The 20,879-nt window shown below is 38.7% G+C and overlaps 1 long non-coding RNA gene across 12 annotated transcripts in view; it reads right to left on the bottom strand.

The window, feature by feature from the left end:
- Window positions 1–331: 331 nt before the first annotated feature.
- Window positions 332–20,879, bottom strand: part of LOC111934666 (uncharacterized) — a 38,248-nt gene continuing 17,700 nt past the window's right edge. For 3 of the 12 annotated variants that reach the window (XR_015275546.1, XR_015275545.1, XR_015275547.1), the window contains exons 3-5: window positions 13,039–13,204; window positions 11,576–11,706; window positions 332–2,612 (exon numbers count right to left, since the gene is read on the bottom strand). This is a non-coding gene — a long non-coding RNA (uncharacterized LOC111934666). Of the gene's footprint in view, window positions 2,613–4,007; window positions 4,066–5,976; window positions 6,152–6,957; window positions 11,349–11,575; window positions 11,707–13,038; window positions 13,205–20,879 lie in introns of those variants that run through there. The other 9 variants (XR_002867362.2, XR_015275551.1, XR_015275549.1 and 6 more) reach the window with 7 other exon arrangements.

The following is a 20,879-nucleotide window of genomic DNA, read 5'->3' as shown; positions in this document are numbered from 1 at the left end:
CTGAAGAAATTACTTCATGCATTTTGAGTGTTACTATTGTCCTCAATTTTGAGTTTTTCTTTTTATAATAACAGCCATCTACTGCTATTACTGTAGCTTCTTGTCCAGATCTCCCTTTGGAGACTTTCTGACTACTTAACACCATTTTTCAATTTCTCTACTTATGCATATACATCTTCAGTCCAGATATGAGAATTTGCTAATGGACTGCAACTTTTTTTCCAAGATTCCCATGTGTAGAATTTTACAGAGACTGATCCAAAATCTAAACTCTGCTTGCCAATGCTTTGTGCTAGGAATATGCATGTGATAATGAACCCCAGAATTATGCTACCATTTTGAAGTATAAATTTAATTTGAGTACAAAAGAGAGCAAAAAGTGTCAGATGGTATATTTACAATAACATTAAGGTGAACACGTTGTCAAATGGACAGAAAAAAAAACCTGGTGTGCATGAAAATGTGGCTCCCTCCTGCACTGTGTACATTTTTAGCTGCAGATTGAAGAATAAAAGGCACTGGTTAGAAAATAGAAAACATATAGGCAGGCACAGCTATCTCCTGTTCCTGAGGTCACACCACTTTTGCATTTTACCTACAACAAAGCAGATAATGCATCCATGTGGCTTTTTTCATTCATTGAAATAACTCTGTGACACTCTCTAGTGGAAGGCAGACATACACCACCTCAGCCACGCTGCCAGCACGGAGCAGTCACGGGGAAGCGACGCCACAAGAAGGGAAACTGGCTGAAACGGAGCTTGGGCACTGTTGCATGTGTTTTGCTGCACTCTTATTTTTTAACACCACAACCAAAACACTTACAGACAGGTCCCTTCTGTTTGAAGCCCAGAGGATAACGTGGTACTGAAGCATAAATAAAGAGTGCCACTAGCAAGGAGTAACTGGCAGCAGACAAAGCCCAAGCCAGCAAACTGTCACGATTGCTCTAGAGGGTTTATAAGCTTTATCAAATCTGTGCTAGCTAATTCACTTGCAGAAGTGTACTGATAACACTGCTTCTTTTTTTTCCCCTTGCTTTTATTATGAACAAAAAGATAGACAGGTCCTAAGGACAGATCCTTTTCACAGCTCTGCTCTCTTCTGCCAGCACATGCCCTTCCATTCACAGATTACCAGGTTTAACTGGGGATGTCTTTGAGCCAGAAACATTTATTGCAATAAAACCCAATATATTTCCAAAAAAGAAAAGCTTCCCCCTCCTTTCTAACACTTACATTGTGGTTGGAAGCAACATTTAAGGAAAAAAAAATTCAGATCCAATCTGGTGTTCCTTGTCTCAGTGAATTTGCAAGTGGCTGTTTTTTACCACTCCCAATAAACATACTGAAGTTAACATTTCTGTGCTTGGACAGAGGAATTAATATACATATATACAGACACACACACACATCTATTTCTGGGTGGAGCACTTGGCTGCTTTCCCTGCTTCTCCCCCACTCCAAAGTTTAGATGCAATTTTTTGCATATTGTTAAACCAATGCTAGTTTATCAGCAGCTATTGTTAAACAACAACTGCTATTAATCTAAATGACATAAATTAATACCACCTGCTGTAAATGCAGAGGAAGTTTGGCTTATACTTTTTAGTGCAGCTTTTGAAGTATCCAGGACAGTATGAAGAGAGAATCATGGATCGCTGTCATTTTCTCCCCCTCCATACATGTGGCTGCTTGAAGTGATGCCTCTGGTGTGGAGAGGTTTGCAGAAGAGCTGCTCAGCTTTGAGCTCTTTGCTCTGTCATTCTCCTCCATGGCTGGTCCATCATTTCTGAAGGCTTCCTCAAACCCTTCTGGAGATCCTCCCAAGGAGCTCCATGCACAGCAGCCTGTGGGAAGCTGACAAAACACTGGAAAATTCTGCCAAATAATAAACAAACCAACCCCATGGTTTTTTTCCAAACATGTTTCCATGAATAACTGAGAAGGCACACTTGCTAATTTACTGCATGTTTGTCTTTATGGAGTATTTTAAAAATAAAATATTTCACCCCCTCCTGCCTCCTCTTAATTTGTCCTGTCATTCAATTTCTGTAACTAATTTGAGGAGAATTCTCTAATGTTTCATCACACTGCCAAAGAGTAGTTTTTGCCTGAATGCAATGCAGAACTATTTTAATTACAGGGAACATCAAAAATTACTCCATAACATGGGATTATTCCTTGTGCTAATTTCTACAAGCCCAAAGTGTAGACGTGACTGAATTCAGATTCCTGTTTCACACAAACACAAAGGGAGAAATTCTGCCTGGGCTCTGTTCAACACAGACATTCATAAAGTATCTCCATGTTAAGTTTTAAATTACATTTGTGTCAGTATCTTTTCTGAGGAAAGTTCACTGAACAACAGTTTTGAGGTCCAACTACCATAAAATATGAACAGAGTCTTCACAGAGCACAACTTTGTGCATCTGGCTGGGTCAGTTGATTTCTGGACTGAAGTGAGTGGAGAAAAAGATCCTCTTGAAGATGCTGCAGCAAAGGATCCTCTTGCAGGTTCTGGCAGTTATTTTCCACAGGAGCTCCTTCCTCTAATGGCTACAGGTGGTGCTGGGAGAGACCAGGAGCCTGTTCATTCATGAGAGTCTGTATCTACAACAAAAACAGCTTCTTATAATAAATAAATAAGGAAGGAAGGAAGCAAATTGAATAAATAAATAAATAAATAAAATTTTTAAAAAAAGCTTTTCTGTGTAAAAGTGTTGCCAGTTTACAAATTGGAATCACAAGGATTACCAGGAAGCTCCTGTCAGTGATTTAAGTCTTGTGATATTGCACCTGGGGAAATAAAAGGACACCAAGATCTGCCTCCTGCCTTTGGAAGACACAAAATCAGTGCAGTGATGTGGAGGCAAAGATGCTGTCACAGGGTCATCACATCAGCAGGAGAACTAAGCTTTGTCACTTTAAAAATTCAAACCTTAAGACATTTTCAAGTTACTTATTTCAGGTGCACATGTAAGGAGAAATTAGGGCATTACCTTCACTTTGAGTTTTCTTCTCCATCTCTCTAAAACATTTAATATTTTCAGGAGATATGAAGGCTTTCCAGAGACAATATGCTAGCTGTAGCATACCATGTCTACTATGGAAATTCCAGAAAATAAGACCAAATGTGCTAATTTATAGTTAAAAGGTGAAATTCTGAATACTCTATTTTTCTAACAAGAAACAACTGAAAACAGGGTTCAAAAAGTCTGATATTCTGCATGACCAAACACACAAATTGTATTCACTTACACCTTACCCCCTAATTATTTTACTTCCAAGAAAAATATCTCTAATTTTCACTGCTGTAAAGTCATCAGGATTTAAGTGCTGTAAGCAATATAATAAAACTTATACAGTATTTTTCACACTATAATATCTCATGATTTTTTACACACAATGAAATATTAAATCACAAAACATTAATGAAAAACTACTAGAAGAGATAGTTTAACATTTTCACTGCTGAAATTTAGAATTTCTAATAACTGAAGATGACAAGATGCAGAATTGAAAAGAAGAATAATAGAAGACTAAAATTAGAGGCTTTAAAACTGTGCTGTAGTCAGTTATTCTAACACATAGACTGTGATCTTAAGCAACTGCTCAACAAACCTTGACAAAGGAACAATTTGGTTACTCTGACACAGTGAGAGAGGGAAATACCCAAAAAATAGTTACACTGCCCAAAATTTGGTTCAGTCTCTCTTTGGTCCAGAGCAGCATTACATGAAGCAAGATAAATAGTTAAAAAAAAGGCTGCCTGTTGTTTTAAACCCCAATAATTATTTTAAAAGATAGAAAATAACCAGAAATATGAGTTTCAAAACCTAGTCTTACATTCCTGGAGTGAGCATTTTTCATATGACAGCAAAAATTAGTTCTATAATTTACCTCTAATTCTGAATTTTAGAAATTTGATGAACATCAAGACAGTTATGAAAAAGGAAAAATGTAGAACTAAATAACTGTTCAGATATCCACTCATTGTGGTCTCACCTCGAAGAAGAAATTCTTATTCTCATGTTTACAGCTCAGTGCACAAGACCAGAAATACCTGCAGTAACCAAAGATGTATGATTGCAAAAGAAACAATTCTCACAGGAATGTGGTTCATACTAAGACAGAGACCTGTAAAAGCTCTAAACCTGACTGCAGAGGAGCTTACAGATATAAGGTATCTTGGCATCTTTAACATAAATCTAAGGAATTCCACCGCTATTTGTAAAGAAATTAAAATTAGGCCAAAAGATTTAAGCAGTTGAGGTGATTTCCATACAGAGAAAGAAGGGGCTGGCAGCAGGAGAGAATGTGTGCACGTGCCTCCAAGTGTTACAGATCCAAGAGAGTTCAAGGAAAATCCAGCCAGGCTAAGCAGAGGGAGTGTCACCAGAGATTTCTGCTTTGAGCAAAGTGCAGTGGTGAGTCTGAACTCCTAAGTGAAACCTGTCAGGCACAGCATTTGTATTGAGATAAATCTTGAAGGGAGAGCATAATTTACTTCTCAGATAATTTAGGAAATAATTCTTTTATAGACACCCACCCAAAATAGACAACCATGAGAGGAAAAAGCATCCCCCACCCTTCTCCCACAAACAATAACTCTGTACACAGGGAAATACACCCACACATGGCACACAAAAAAATCCCTACACCTCCTTCTCACATGCATTTCTACTCTGTTCAAAGCTACACTGTTCAAATGAAGAGTATTTCCTATAAATCCATGTTTAATAAAGAGGATTTAATGTGAATCTTTCTCAGTTAAGAACCAAAAATACTCAGCGTTATGGGCCATCTGGGAATGCTTCCCAAATCCAAATTTAGGGTCCAGTAACAAGTCCTACATACAGCCTTTGTGTGTGAACACTTACTCTTCCTGTGTTGAATTTCCCTGAACTGGAGCCAATATGACTCTGCACATGAAGGGAGCTGTGTGGGGGATCAGAAACCTGGCACAGCCAAATGCCAGAGATGGAGGGACACAACAGCTCCACTCCCTTTCTCTGTGGAGACACTTCATCCACTCTCATGGATGCTGTTCCAAACCTATTGGGGGCAGGGGGAGGGCAGGTGTGTTAAGAGATTTCTTTAGAAAACATCAGAGCTGAAACCCTTATGGTTTGAGGATTTGTTGAAAAACAAAATTTGGCCACTCAAGGGCTCTTAAAAAGATAAAAAGCAATCAGTGTAGCATTTGCTTCCCATCCCAGTGCTGTATCAACTGTCAAACACTCCTGGAAATAAAAGTAGGAAATATTTCATTTTTCTGTTTGCACAGGAGCAAAACATCTTTGCATGGACTTAAAAATTTTTGACAAAAATCACAAGGAATAATGCAGGAGTAACTTAATTACAGAAGTTATACAGAACAGTTTTAGGGAGCACCAAACTAAACTCTTGAAAAACTGAGACCTAAGCAATTTTTTTCAAATTCCTGAAGAAGTTGTTCTGAATTGTGAACATATGAAGTTTTTTCTCTCTTCAGTGCAAGCCCCAAGTGTGTTTAATGGTTTTGGTAAATATGATTGAAAGAAAACCATGCCTGAGGGAAAAGATACTTTCCTGGATATGTATAAGGGCTGAAGCAGCTTGGTCAATGAGTGACCATAGTATATGAATCTAAAACTAATCTCAAAGAGCCTGAGGCCACCCAAAGCTAACCTAGTCAAGTAGTTATTTTTTCATTTGCTCTGAGCTAAATGAACTGTCTGTAAAAGACTCCCTGTACACCTCACAGCAAGTGTTTTGTTTTCCTCACATTAAAAAAGTTTTAAACAAGATGTTGTATTGTGTGCATAAGAGCAAATTAAAAATAATTACATAAAAGGACAAGCTGTCTCTTAGTTGTTACTAAAATGAGATACTTCTAAAAATGACTCATAAAAAAATTTGGCATGAGACATCAGCACTTAGATCTATCCCACATCATCTCAGATCCACCCTGAGAACATCTGGGGAGACTGACCTGTCAGCTTGTGGCTTGTGATTCCCCACATGGAACCCATCACTCCCTGGCTGCTGACCTTGGTCCTCATGTCTCAAACAAGGGAGATGGGTGAGGGACTGCTGCCCTCTCCTCTCACCAGTGCAGACATCCTCTCTTTGGAACTGCATCATGCTGCTTCAAAATAACAACTAATCTTTACAAAAAGAGAATTTTTGTAAAAATTAACCTTTATATCTTGAAACCTTAAGCAATGTACAGAACTATTTTTTTTTTTTTTTTGAGTAAAATATGGTAATGAATTTCGCAATAAAGCTGCACGAGGCAGAACAACTGCTCTGCAAACAAGGGCGAGGGATGGGGTGAGAAAATCACTGAAAAATACAAAGTCCCCTGAGCACCACGGGATGTGCAATTTCCATTGTGCTTCGAGACATACTTGTGTGGCCTTGTTGCTTCTATTGATCACATAGGTCTTTCCTAATAGAGTTACAAGGCATTTTCAGTTGCAGGCTTGGAAACCTGTGGGAAATGGGATCCAATCATCTGGCTGCTATGTTCCTGTAAGGCCAGCTCTGTCTTGCTGCTACTGCTCTGTTGGGCTTTAAACACAACACCAGCACATCTAGGGCTGTGAAGCAGAGAGCAGGGATTGTGCCAGCACGGGTTATGAATTTCTGTGAAGCAAGAACCAAGTCTTTGTAGTCATTTACAAAGTTCAGTTAACTGTTATTTTTCTTCTTTTTTCCCCCTTTTTTTCTTCTTTTTTGTTTTTTTTAATTTTTGGTTATGAAACAGCATGTCTGATTTCCAATGGGGATGAACATGTAGGAAGTGGGATCATTAGGAGGTATTTTATGCCCTTTCTGCACCCCAAAAGGCATATTAATGAATGAACAAAGAGCACTTTTTAATGTTATGCTGAGGCAGAAGATATTGGAAATACTCAAATCTCAGTGAAAATAAATGTTACTTTAAACAGGAAACCCAAGGCACAGGGAGTCTCATTTAAAAAAAAAAAAATCTGTATTTTGGGCTCTTGCATCAAAATAAAGACAAGACATTTGTGTTTCACTTATCAAATCTTCAAAAATATTTAGAAGGGGAAACCTTTTCATTTGAAAATTTTCTACTGAAAACATTTCACAAACCAATCCAATCTACTACACCAATTCACAAACTACTCCAATCTATGACTTATAAACTGAAGCCTGTAATAAAATACAATACTCTTTTCTTGTGTAATATTAGTAATGGCAATTGAAGATGTTGAACTATTAAAAAAAAAGAGAAAGACTAGGTAAAATTCAAGGCAAAATCTAGCCAGCCAAGCTATGGAAAAATTTCAGCTTATATTGACATGACATCAAATTTATGAAGACAGCACCTTTCAGAATCAGGCCCATGGCTGCTCTCCCCAAGCCTTTCACAAGAATGACTCCTGGAGGGCCAGGGGAGTCAGCTCAGGACCCCCACAAGAGACAAGTGTCAGTATGTCACAAATGTGGGAGAGGGCAAAGGGACTCTGTTACATGCACAGTTAGCTTTATAGACTGCCTGATATTGAAAAAAAAAAACAACAACAATAACAGAAAAACCCAAGATGTTTTCTGGCAGGATTTCTCTGCTCAAGAGCAACACTTCAGTGGCCACAAAATCATAACAAGGACAGGCTCATGACTGAAGAGCAGTAAAGTGGATCTGTTCTGTACCCACCTGCAATGGGCACCTCTCACCACATCAGCATGACAGTTTTGAGACCAGTTTTACCCTGAAAAGCTAAAACTCTTCCATGTTTGAGTTCATAGTCAAAATTTCTATACCATTACAGTTTGGACATAAATATTGTATGATGGTCTGGAGGCCCTTTCCAGGAAACAACAAAATGCAGGCAAATTTATATGTCAAGAAGCTGAAAAGTGCTCTTGTTTGCACCACTTTTACTAAATGATTACACTGGCTTTGGTGAAGTTCACCAAGATGAGAGGAAACAGGAGTTCTGTGCTATGCATGCCCCTCAGCAAGACCTTATCTAAAGATACTGTAAAGCAAGAGAGTGTGGTGGGGGAAGGAAGCAACACTCCAAACTGAAAGGGGATGAAACACAGCGCAAAAGCACATAAGAACATTTAACAGCCCAAAAAAGATGATATGGCCCATGAAGACCTGCCCTCATAACCTCAGGAAATACAAATCAATCTGTGTTTCATCATCTGAAACTTGAACTTCGAGCTAGTAGCTCTGTGCTCTTCCCCTGCTTTCTTCAAAAACTCCTCCTTGAGCTGATTTACACTATTTGCTTCTACTGCTGACTTCGGCAGTTTGTTCCAGGCTGTATTTCAACTACCCTTTGTGTAAAACTGTTCTGTCTGAATATATCGGAGTCCCTAAATTCTGGTACACATATTGGAGTGGTTACAGGAGTAATTTTAGTGTGGCTGGCAGCTGGCCTAACTCGTGCTCTGATCTCTCCTCCCCTCCCTCAACTGAACAGTTAATACTTCGCCATCAAAGTCAGGGCTGCTACAAAGAGAGTCTGCTCTCAGGGACAGCGCCTGAACTTGTCACACATGGCAGGACACCATGGCCAGAGCAGCCTTCCTAACCTTTAGAAGGGGACCAAAGCTGTGAGGAGCAAAGAGTAAGCAAATAGAGAGGAGCAGGACTCTATGTCTTACTGTGTTAAAGAATTTGATGCTATTCACAGACCCTTTGTCTGCCTACCACAAACATTTCCACAGGTAATTGTTGGTTAAAGGCAAAACAGAACAAAATATTGATACCAATGAACTATAAAATAAAGCCGAATATAGATGTTTGTGAAAACTGAGGTTTATTCTTTGTTTTTACTACCTTTTGGATGAAAGAAGGTACAAAATTTATTGGGAACTCAACTGCAGCTGTATGTTGGCAATTAAGTGGCTGGAAAGAAATGGGAGAGTGAATAGCAACCTCCAGATCTTGAATAAATTGTCAGTTGATCTTAAACAGGAAGTACAGGATTCTTGGTTTTGACTTCTGAGGATCTGCATTTTCTAAAAGATGATTACATGCAAGAGTACTTTTAAATCCACTTTTGTGCATGAACTAAGGTTAGGAAAGAGGCAGATAATCTATCAAGTGTGCCATAACTTTTAAATGAAGGTGGCATATTTTTCCCAGTCTGAACAACTTTCATCAGGAATATTTTTGGAAATTTAGAAAATCTCTTTGATGTCAAAAAACTGTTCTCACATTCTTTTGAAGCAGACAAAAGGTCAATGTTAATTGCAATATGTTGTAAATCATATAGATTACTTTCAAGAAAATATTTAAGGGAGATATCTTATATGTGACATTTATTCTTCAGTGAGCCAGACATGGATGATGTTTAATTTATAAAGATTTAAAAGGATGGATGTCTCTTGAAAAATACAGAATTTAATGAAACTCTTCTGTTTTGTTACCAATTTACAGATATCATCTCTTCATATTTATGGAGAGAAGTGTATTAATCATCACATGCAGAGTTGCAAATTCAGCAGAAACATAAATTATCAGTCCTAAACCTCAAATTCTTTCAAAGGATCCGTAAACCTAAAAGTTTTGAATAGCCTAGCTAGAACAAATGGACAAGAAAAGATAATGCATCTTTTGAAACACAAACCTGCAGAGATGTTATGCTCAATTACTCTGACAAAAGATTTGGAAACCAACAATATCCCCTGTGGAATACCACTGCTAAACTGGAATGCTAAATCAAAAGCTCAAAGTTAAGCAAGAATAACATAGCATAAGCCACATTAAATGTGTGTCATCCCTAAAGCTAGAGCACACTTGGATATTTATTAGATAACTATTTCTACCTTTGGGGATGGGGGAAGGCAGGGGGGAAGAGTTCAGATGAGCAAAATATTAGTAAAAGTACCACTCTGGATTTCACAAGGAGGAATTGTGGGGCTGGGAAGGCTGCATCCCCCACTGAAAGTCACCTGGTGACCAGCCATGGAGTTCTAAGCTTGTTTTAGCATCTAAAAAAAGGTTCACAAGACAGTCCTTCTTTACCTTCAGAGACAACAAAAAGCCCTACTAGAACCTGAGGCAAAGAGGAGCTGCTTGGAAGGGTTTTGGAAGAAGGAGCAATAACAGCTGTGGTGCCCAGCAATCACCACTGGGTGCAACCAAGGACTTGCAGCAAGCCTTTGGAAAGAGGTGCTGCAGGAACCTCAGCACTGCCATGCTGCAATGGTGTATGGAAAACAGCTTGTTTCATTGCCAGGGAATGCTTTCAGCCAAGCCACACAAGGAGAGGGGTTCACATGCAATAAAAGCTTCCATCTGCTCAGGAAACGGGGACAGATCCAGAACCCTCAGTGGGATCTGGGCAGGGGCACAGCAGGGAGAGAGGCCCTGCAGGCAGCTGATGCTATCAGCAGTGCTCATCACCCCTGCACTGCTGGGCATGTTTGGGAAGCTGCTGCACTTGGGACACATCTATCCCGACGCTGATGTTCAGTAACGAGGAATGGAATGTGGGCTGTTTCCGAGGGACGGGAATGACGTTGCCAAAAACGCACTAAGAATACAAGTCCAATTTAGGCCAGTCAGTTCTTATTATCTTCACTGACATGGCAAGTCCATAAGTTTGGCTGCACAGAAAAAGAGGGATCATCTTTCTGCACAACAGGCCTGATGTGCAGAGCTGCTGCACACGCAGCTGGGGGAGGAGAGGGTCTGGAGGGCCTCGGAACACAGCAGGTGGGCATTGGGAGTCTCGAGATCCTGTACTAGGACATAAGGGATAGGATTACAGGCAAGTAAAAAAAATCCAGAAAAATTTAGGTGAATTATGGAATCATTTTAGTCTCTCCTGGATGTTACCCCTGAATATCCAATGTCTGTGTCCTAGATAACAGGGGTGCTGCAGAATCAGCTCTGCTACACTCCTTGTTCTCCAGACAGAGAGTCAGCAGGGGATCGTTATTCACGTGGAAAAGGATGAATTTGTTGATTGATGTTAAAAGCTGATAGGGAAGTTGAAAGGACAACAAACAAGAAGAAATACAGAGCACACAACTGTGTTTTTAAAGTTAATGGGTTTTTCCCATCAGGTAATGCTGCATATGAAATAATAACGGTGCTAACTAAAACATTAGTTACTACTTGATGATGACACTTTACATCTTTCTGTAAACCTCTTATTGACACTAGCAGAATCTCCTGTGAATAAGGGAGAATAATGTCCTACATCAATATCTGGCATATGTAATGTGTTTATATAATCCAGTCCTCTTCACGGAATTAATTTGATCTGTCTGGTTTGGAGCATGTACTGCTGGTTACCCGTGATCCCTGTGTGCTTTTATTTCTTGAAGATGCAGCTTGTTCTGTTTTTCTGGCATCTTGGCTGCCTACTGAAAGGGGGTAAGAGCACAGACTTAATGGCAATCTACTGACAATCACTGTTGCCAAACCAGAGCTGTGTTCATGTGGGATGCAAACAACAGCCACTCATCCTTCAATTTCTGAACACCAAATTGACAGGTAGCTCTTAGAGAAGTTTCACTTCTAAATTATTAAGTAAAAGAGAAAGAAAGAGAGAGAGAGAAAAAAAAAAGGCTAAGAAATTAGAGACACTTACTGAATTACTCCAGTGAACAATATTGATTGACAAATCCAGTCCTAAAAATCAGAATTAAAATTAACTGCACTTATTGCATCAGTCAGTCACATTGCAGAGTTTGAAAGTCTGGCATGAAAGATGAACAAATGCTGTGAAAGATAAAACCCAAATGCAATTACAATATAAAAAATATTTGCCAGTTATACTTTATACAGTAGTAACACATCCTCACAAGTTTGAAAACTTTGCGTTACCCAGAGGGAGTGAGTAATTGCTTATCTTGAAACTTTTTCAAAAAGTTCTAATGCAAGGGGTTTAGCTATCAATCAAAATCAGATTAAAAGGGTTTATGGCAAATGAATCAAAGCAATACAATTTTATTTTTCTGATGAGATTTATTTACACGGTGAGATTAAAAATGTCTCCGATTTATGCTCCCACTCCAGGAACATGAATTTCCCAGATTTGAAACCTTTAATGCAATAACCTTTACCCTGCTTTGAGATAAGCCTGAGTCAGCATTTATAAAGTAAGGTCCTTCTAGCTGTTTGGTCCAGTATAATAAACCACTTCCTCCCCCTGTGTTAAATGATAATTTCTATTCCTTTAAGGCCCCTTCCCTTTAATCCAGCATTTCCATTCTATTTTCCTCCTCTACCTCCAGATCGAGAGAAATTCCAGGAAACTTTCCCAAGATATGCCTCTAAGATAAACAAGAATATATCTCTAGAAACACTTAGAGGATTAAAAGGCCTCTCTGTAGTAAAATCAGTGGTAGCACTGCCCAGGATTACTCCAGAGACTCAAAAGATCTGCAGCTTTACTCTGCAGCTGGACCATGGGGTGCACCCTTTCAAGGAAGAGTGTGTTACCTCAGGACAAATTGGTGATGCTCATACACACATGGAGGAACAAATGCACAGAGAAGCACATTTTCTTTGCTGGCTTCTGTAATCAAGACCATCTTTGTGGATTTAATTACTGGACACACCAAAATATCAATCCTAAATAGCCATCTCATTTACTGCCTACCTTTCAATTAACTTAATTTTTTCCAGACTTTGACCCAAAAACATTGTCAGTTTTCCCTTAAGAATAGCCATGGAAGTTTTATTTCTTACCAACTTTCAAAGACTCATACTTGTTCCTTCTTTTTATAAAAAGCATTACCAATAAGACACAAAGAGACCAAATACAGCTAGGTTAGAGTACTACAGAAAGGGCTCATGAGATATTTTCTATTCATTTTTAAAACTATACAGTAGCCCATAATTGGGAAGCTGTTGAGCTGTGCTCAGTGTCCTTCCACAAATAAAGTAGGTGTCCAAGACACAGAAAAAGCACCTTATTCTTAAGCACTGTGGCAGTTTCCCTGTGAAAACCTGAGAGGTGGAATTATTATCAGGGCAGTGAAGGGACATGCTCAGTTAGTTAACAAACAAGGCACACTTTCTTCGTTAGGCCATGCCACACATGGATACCTGCTTCCTGCATCTCCATAATCACAGTGACAAGGAGCAGGACTTCTTCTGCTTGCTACGAGGCTTTCTGGATCACTGGAGATGATTTTCAGAGCCTTGCTGCATAGATTCTGCCAATTTGTGTTCAGGCTCTTCTACAGGCTGGAACAAGCAGCTGAACAAGCACCTGGCATAGAAGATGAGTCTGAGTGCCCAGGCTGCACCACACCCATGGCAAAGTGCAAATAATCAATACCCAAATTCCCCATAATTTACCATTGTGCTAAACAAGCAAATCAAGTAACCGATGCAGCTGACCTAATGGTGGCCTGGAAAGAGCTGTGCTTGTTAAAAACTTGTCAAGGGTTTATTCTTTGATCCTTTGCTTAATCTTCTTGCTCATCCCATTTTGTTCCCTCTCATACAAATCAAGTTCTTGTGACATGCAAGAAAAATGGAGCTGCATAAGACAGGTGCTGGATTTCAGCCTCAGGCACCATGCAGCTGCTCAGGTAGGATATGGCTTTTGGCCCCTGTCCTTTTCCCTTGACCCTTTTCATCTAGGGCAGTGGGAATATCAGGGATAACCAGCAGCAGCACTGGCTCTCAGGTGCTGTTTTCCTCTGCACTTCCCTTGTCACGAGCCCTGGGCTTGCCCAGAGCTCATGGGCTGTGCACAAGTGTCACATGTGCCACACATGCCATGCAAATCTGCTGCCCTTGGGAGGGGACAGCACAGCTCCACCTGCTCAGGACTCTGGATCCAAAAATGAACAAAAGACTGGTGTTTCCAGCATATCCTGGATTTGAAAGTGCTGGTGAGCTGTCCTTGGCACACCACACTTTACAGGTATTTCGGGGAGGGCTGTGGATATAACCATGGGTCTGATGAAGGCACAAGCCCTTCTGCAACAGGTGAGGGGAGATAGGGTGTGGCTGTACCTTGAGATCAAAAGAATGTAAATAGCCTAGTTAGCAATATAGGTTGACCACTACAGTCCAAATAATTCAATTTAAAATACTGCAAATCTACTTCTGCAGCATATAATATCATCATGAGTGCGTCTGTTCTAACCCACTGATGACCTCAGGGAGTTTCCAAGAATATTACTTCTATTTTCTGTCCTTTCATCCCTAATGTATACAGGCAGACTTAGCTCTGTCTGCAACAAGAGAAGCCATTATGTCTTAAGAAAAAAAAATGACCACTCCCATTATTTGAATGCCAAATCTCATATATTCAGTTCACCAATATCCCACACCAGCCTTTCAGATCAGTCAAATGACATGGCCTCAGATCTCTAAAATCACCAGGATAGAATCTTTGTCAACTGCAACATGAAACCATAGCAGGGAAAAACACAGCTGACATGCTAAAATATGAAAAACTGCCATTAAATTTAAGGTGTTTCTAAGAAAGAATATTACATTTATTCTTGTGAATAAATTCACAGATTCACTATACATCAGACATTAGGCTTTATTTTTCTGTATAAAATAAATATAGCAGGAGTATAAGATTATGACTTCACTATTATTTTGTAAAACCATTTAATTTAAACAGAGATGCCTATTCACCTGATATCATAAAACTGAAAACAGAACCATCAAATTATTGTACAGCACAAGCACATTTTACATGAAGACAACATAGGTAGACTTTCTTGTGAAACTGCTGGTTTTTATCACTGTTTAATGATTTGTTGCACTATTTATAGGATAAACAATAAATCTAACACAATTCATCATATTAGCCAATAAATCATGAGACAAATCATTAGGCAGAGTGATAAAATCAAGTGTTTTAGAAATAAGTTAATCTATGATGCCAATGCCTAATCTAAATAGTTGCTTAAAAAGCCTATTTACTAATCATTTTTACATAAAGAAAGACTGATGATTATGTAGATTAAATGTGTGCTTATTCCTATAATCACATGTTCTGTGCTGGTCTGCTTAGAAAGGGAAAAAAAAATTGAAAACATCCAGCAGAAGAAAAAGTGACATCATTTTGATTGTATTTGTATATTTATGAAGGGCTTCCTGCACCACTTTTGAGTCTGCCTTCGATTTTGGAGAAGAAATGGTTAATTAAAGCATGCTGCAAGGTTGCTGGACAGATATTATCTTCAGCTCTGAATTCCATAATATCCTAATTAACAATTTCATTAAGATGTGATGGCTGGTTCTAATGCTTCTTCATTCTTCAGCCTGAATATAACCCTGTAGACTTTCTCATTTGTGACAACTGTGTTTATAGCTTCTCTACCCATAGAGCTTCATGGCACTTCGAATTATGCTCAAGAGTATATGGGCATCACGTCACATTTGTGTGCCTGATATCATACATGACTCGCTGCGCTCCAGCCAGGGTCCTTAATGTACATTCTACAGATGGACTACCCTCTGAATGCTTAGCCAGATATTAAGTTAAATCTTTTTGGAGTCAAGCTTGTTTCACATCAGTTATACAAACATATTGGTTCCTTTAAAAGGACAAATGCGCTGAGAATAAGACAGGGAATCTAGGTTGGAAATCCAGGAAAATCATTTTAAATTTCAGTTTAGCCTTTAAATTTAAAAATCTCTTCTTTGGGAATTATTGTTATCTGTGGAGGGGTTTTTTTTCATTTACTTAATCCCAAAGAGAAGTAACTGAGCAATATTTATCAAGAAGTAGGTAAGCAGCACAGTTGGCTTAACGTGAAAGAAACAAACAGCAAGGCAACCTCCTTCCCTCTCACTTTCTATTTTGTATTAAAATGCAACAAACCTGAAAAGATAGTGACAAACCAACATGATATTTTCTAGTTCAGGATTTTTCCTCAAAAAAGAAGAAAAAAAAATGTTAACATTTGCTTGCCACTGCTGTCAATCTATCTATTTATCACACTGGGACTATGTCATACCTACTGTACCTTCTCGATAAGGCTAGTCTTGGGAGCAAGGTATTTTCCTCTATCTGAAAGAATATGTTTGAGCTTTTTAAAAAAGCATCTGTAATTAGGGCTGTGCCCAACTGTTTACTTGTCAGAGGGAGTCAGGTGAACAAACCCCTCCAGCTCACCAAGTACACTGGGGAAGGGAAAGGAAGGGAAGAGGAGGGGCAAGCCTGGCCCTGGGAGAGGGGGGCTGTGTCACAGAGGCTGAAGGGAGCAGAGGGGATAGTGTTGGGTTTGTTGTTTTCTCACTTTTTATCTCAATCCATACAGCATGTTTTGTAAAAATGTCTGAGACTGGAGAAGCGAGAGCAATTTGATGCTTTGTGCAGTATAGGCAGGGATGGTTTGTTTGTATCTTTGTTTGGTTTAAGATGTGCAGACACTCCATACATCTAAAAAATGTAATAACCAGGAGCATGCCAGAATCATATGCCTGCAGTCCCTTGTTATTCTTTTAGAACCTGCTTATCTTTTTCTCCACTTTTTCCTGATGACACTTAAGGTCAGATTTTTAAAGGCACTTAGGTGCCTCATTTTATTGAAATCAATGGGAGCTAGGTGCTTAAACACCTTTGAAGAACTAGCCCTTTAATGTTTATTAACAATGCCTCAGATGGGGGTACATCCCAGAAAACATAATAATTGCCTTCCTTTATTAACTGTGGTGTGTCAAGATAAGATAGAATCAAGTCCTCAGACTCATCTCCTCTCAATGATTTCCTAAATGAGATCAGTTCCCACTTACATTCTGAATGACCAAGGGTGACTAAATCAGAGCAATGAAGTATGTTTACGTCCTTGAAACTCAAATCATCTTGCAGACACTTCGCCCAGTGTTGCTGATTCACATATTATCAAATCTTAAAATGTTTGTTTTTTTTTTCTCCAACACCCAGCTGCAACCATTCTAACTTCAAGATAATATCTCCTTTTTTTCTTTAGGTAAAAATGAAACTTTTATTTTCCTTTGGGAGCTCAGACTCTCACATGTGAACAATGGAACTAAAGATAAACCAGACTTAATTCTTTGTATTTTTGTCCTCATAATTTTAGTTTGGTGGACTCACATATCTGTTGTTGATCAATGCAAGACACAAAGCAGAGAGATCTCAAAGTGAGCCACAAGGAGATATCTCACATCTTAGGATAGGAAAATTTAAAAGTCAGGAGCAAAACATGTGTAAGAGAGGCTTTTGGGTGACTGGTAAGGAAGAAGCAAGGAGGAGAGAGAAAGGGATGGACTCTTTTCCTGACAGACATCCAGTGTCAATGGACAACTTCTTCAACCACTAGAATGAGCTTTGAATGAAGCCCTGAGCTGAACCTCCTAAGGCTCAAGCTAGGACATTCCAGAATTTTCCCCTTGCTCCTCTAAAGGCAGATTTCCACCAGCAAGTATTTCTACCTCCTGCTTAGCTGTGGCCACCCCTGGGGACTGTATTCCTGGTGAGAACCTTCCTCCACTTCTGTATCCTACAAGCACAGCAGTCACATATCACCTCTAGAAACCTCTCCTGAGGGTTATGTACCTTGTGTACCGACTAAGAGGTGCCCAAACTTTCATGAGGCAGTCACACCTACACCTTTAAAGTCATTCAAATCTATTTTTGGTGCTCTGATTCTCTTTTCACTGCTGTGTCTGTATTTTACTCTTCCTGTTTAGTCTCCCCACAGTGGGAGACCCTCCCAACTTCTCATGCTATTTCCCTCTCATCACCAAAACAACAACAACAACGAAAAAACCAAACTAACACACAGACACATTTTGGGAACCTTTTCCGATTGTTTTTCTCTTTGTCGATCATCAGGTGATTTCTTGGAAGTCTTAGCCTGCACCTGAGATACCTGAAAGATATTTTTTTAAATCTGTCTAGAACTGCTAGGGGTTATTTTTAATCTGTCCAGAACTGCTAGGGAGAAGACTGGTTTTATGTTGTGTTTCTGCAGAAGCAGGTGACTCCTGGCCATGCCACCTCTCCAGGGTAACTGCTTCTAAAGCCTGCTAAATCAATTTTAACACTCTGCTGTTTAATAACAGCATAAAGCACAGCCCTTGCATGGATTTAATTAGAGCCATGCAATCGACACCGGGTGAACAGAACAGTGCTGCATTGAAAGAAAGCCACCCATTATCTCAATAATTTCAAGACTGACTGGACAGGCACTTCTTCAAAATTAAATTTTTGAGGTATTATGATCAGTAAAACTACCCCAACAGTCATTCACAGATAAAATTGTAATATTTCAAGTACCTCCCCTACCTACAACATCTGTTGATGTCAATAGACACCCTGTGTCCATTTATATGCAGGGCCAGGGCTATTTCATACATCAGCACTGATATGCTTTTTCCTATCACTACTCAACCCAGATGTTTTCAAAGTGATAATCAGGTCATGTGTGAACTGCATGGCTAAAAAAATGAGTAGTGAAACTGTATTCCTATAAGTTTTTTGTATATCTGTATTTTAGAGTCAGGGTTTAAGAGGTTCCTATCTAAAACATCCAAAATTATTTCTAAAGTACTACTGCAAAAACATTTTACAGTGAATTACTTTTAAAAACATATTTTAAACAGAAACACATCACCATATTTTCTGTGGGCTTGGAAGCTTATGTTAAGTTTCCAAATAAGTCAATTCTATAAAGATAACATCTTTTCTTTAAAAAAAAAAAAAAAGTGTTGCAAGCTAATGCTGCACATAACAAATAAGCTTTAATTAAAATTTAAATTGAAAACTGTATTGGCTAATCACTCCTGAACAGGAAATATTTTAAGACAAGGTTTTCAAAAGCTCTCTGGTCAAATGTTTCAGTGCTCAGTATCTATAATTAGGGTAAAAATGTCAAATTCTTCTGTTCACCAAAGTCTAAGTGAGATTTACTAAAGTGCTTGATGTCCATCTGTTCCTACTGTGACATTTACAGCTGAATTGCTACACAAGCTCAGCACCCAAAATGCTGAAGTCCCCTGGGAATCTGGATGTGTTTTGACAAGCAGCATCTGAGCCCAGGTAGAATCTCTGCTGGTTTAAAATCTAGTTCCAGCTGCAGAGGATGGACCATGCTGCAAATCTGTCCTGTAACCATTAGCATCACAGTACCATGTGCCTTTTCCTTCACACAGCTTTTCTGAGGGGTGTCGTAGTGCACGTAATAACTTGTATTAGTATAAAAATTGCATTATTTTTTCACACACAACTAATTTCCTGATTACCTAGTTACATATCTGACAAGTGTCCTACACACAGAGACACCCAAATCACTTAGGCCACATGTGAAAGTCAGCTCCAGATGAAGAGTGAGTGAAACCCACCCTGAGAGATGAGTGTCTGGTGGGATTTGCTGACCCATGAGCCTGTTCATTACTGATGGAGGTAAATAGATGTAAGATTATTAGCAGGGAGACCTGAGGCAGTCATAAAGCCCTGCCTAAGGTGATTTGAGATATCACCCTATACTTTTAACTCATTATAAATAAATCAATAAAAGCCAAAGTAAGCAAAGTGAATACATATCATATTTAAATCTAATTATGGGTTAGTTTTGTACAGATCTCTAGTAGTGTTCAGTAGGAAAATTTCATCTTCCAGTCATATCTCCCAGCACATACCAACACTACATACTGCGTGCATACTACTGCAGGCACGCAGCTGACTTCCAAAATGGTCTCTCAGAGAAAATGACTCTTTTTATTGTGTTTTTATGGTATTTTGATTCATATTTTATAATAAAGTATGTTTTAAAGTTCCCCAAATGCAACATTATTTCTATGTTTTCCTACGAACAAAAAAAATGTGTATGGTCTTTCAAAAAAAATAAAAATCTTTTCATAAGCCAACATTTATATTTTCTATTGAAAACGTGCTACAGCAATAAAGTGGTTTATGTTAATATATTAAAAAAAAAAAAAGCTGTCAAAACCTGCATGAGTTGTTTAAGCACTAGAAATGAAAACCAACAGCAATGAAGATGTGCTGCCTTCATATTTGGCCATGTGCCACAACTCTAAAGAGGAGTCCATCTAGAACATGCACTGCATTACCCTGTTGAGCGAGCTATCGGCGCTTTGTTTTTTTCTTCTAAAGTAAAACATTTTTGACAAGCAACTCATCTATAGCCATTTCACACAGCTTTTCTTTCATTTGCATTCTCATTAGAAAAATGAGATTGTATAAAACCAAACGAGGAAGTGCTCACCACGGAGCGAAAACAGGGAACCCCCATCCGAGGTGATAATCCAACCCGAGCTGACAGCGGATAGGATGCGAGATCCATGATTGGCAATTTAAGCAACACCAAGTGAAATATGAGCAGCAACATCACATCACAAATCATTGAAACAAAGGGACTCAACCTTTTTCAGGTTAACTTAATAGGGGCTGGACAAAACAAGAATGGACACTTTATGGGAAAAGAAATAAAAAAAAATGTTTCTAAACACTTTAACCAACCTGGGAATAATATTGGGAGAATATAATGCTTTAGCTATGACTCTATTGAAGAAATAATACATTTTGGCTGATCCCAATGTTTTGATTTTATTGTTAGAAAATCTCCAGGTTTACAGGCACATGATGCCAAGTTTTAAACATATTGTAATAGAGTCAATTTTCAATCCTGTTCCAGAGAGCCACAAACGCAGAAGTCATTAACAAATAATGGGCTTTGTGTGCATGCTGATATTTTATTTATTTATTGCACCTCATTTTGTAAAACATTCTTCTGTCACTAAAAAGAACAGAAATAGGCAATGCAAACAGTTGTTCTACCAGACATTGTATGCTTGGATGAAGTTTCTAAAATAAGAAAGTAGCTTCATCATTTTTGTTAGCTGCTGATGTAAGCTTTTTAAAAATATTTTGAAATCTGGGAAAAATGAAAATAAAATGTATCAGATAATATGGTGACTGTAACAAC

This window comes from Cyanistes caeruleus, chromosome 12 (assembly GCF_971803275.1).
Source record: "Cyanistes caeruleus chromosome 12, bCyaCae1.hap1.1, whole genome shotgun sequence".
Taxonomy (NCBI): Eukaryota; Metazoa; Chordata; class Aves; order Passeriformes; family Paridae; genus Cyanistes; species Cyanistes caeruleus.
Note: the sequence above shows the minus strand (reverse complement) of the source record. Positions and strands in the feature narration are given on the sequence as shown.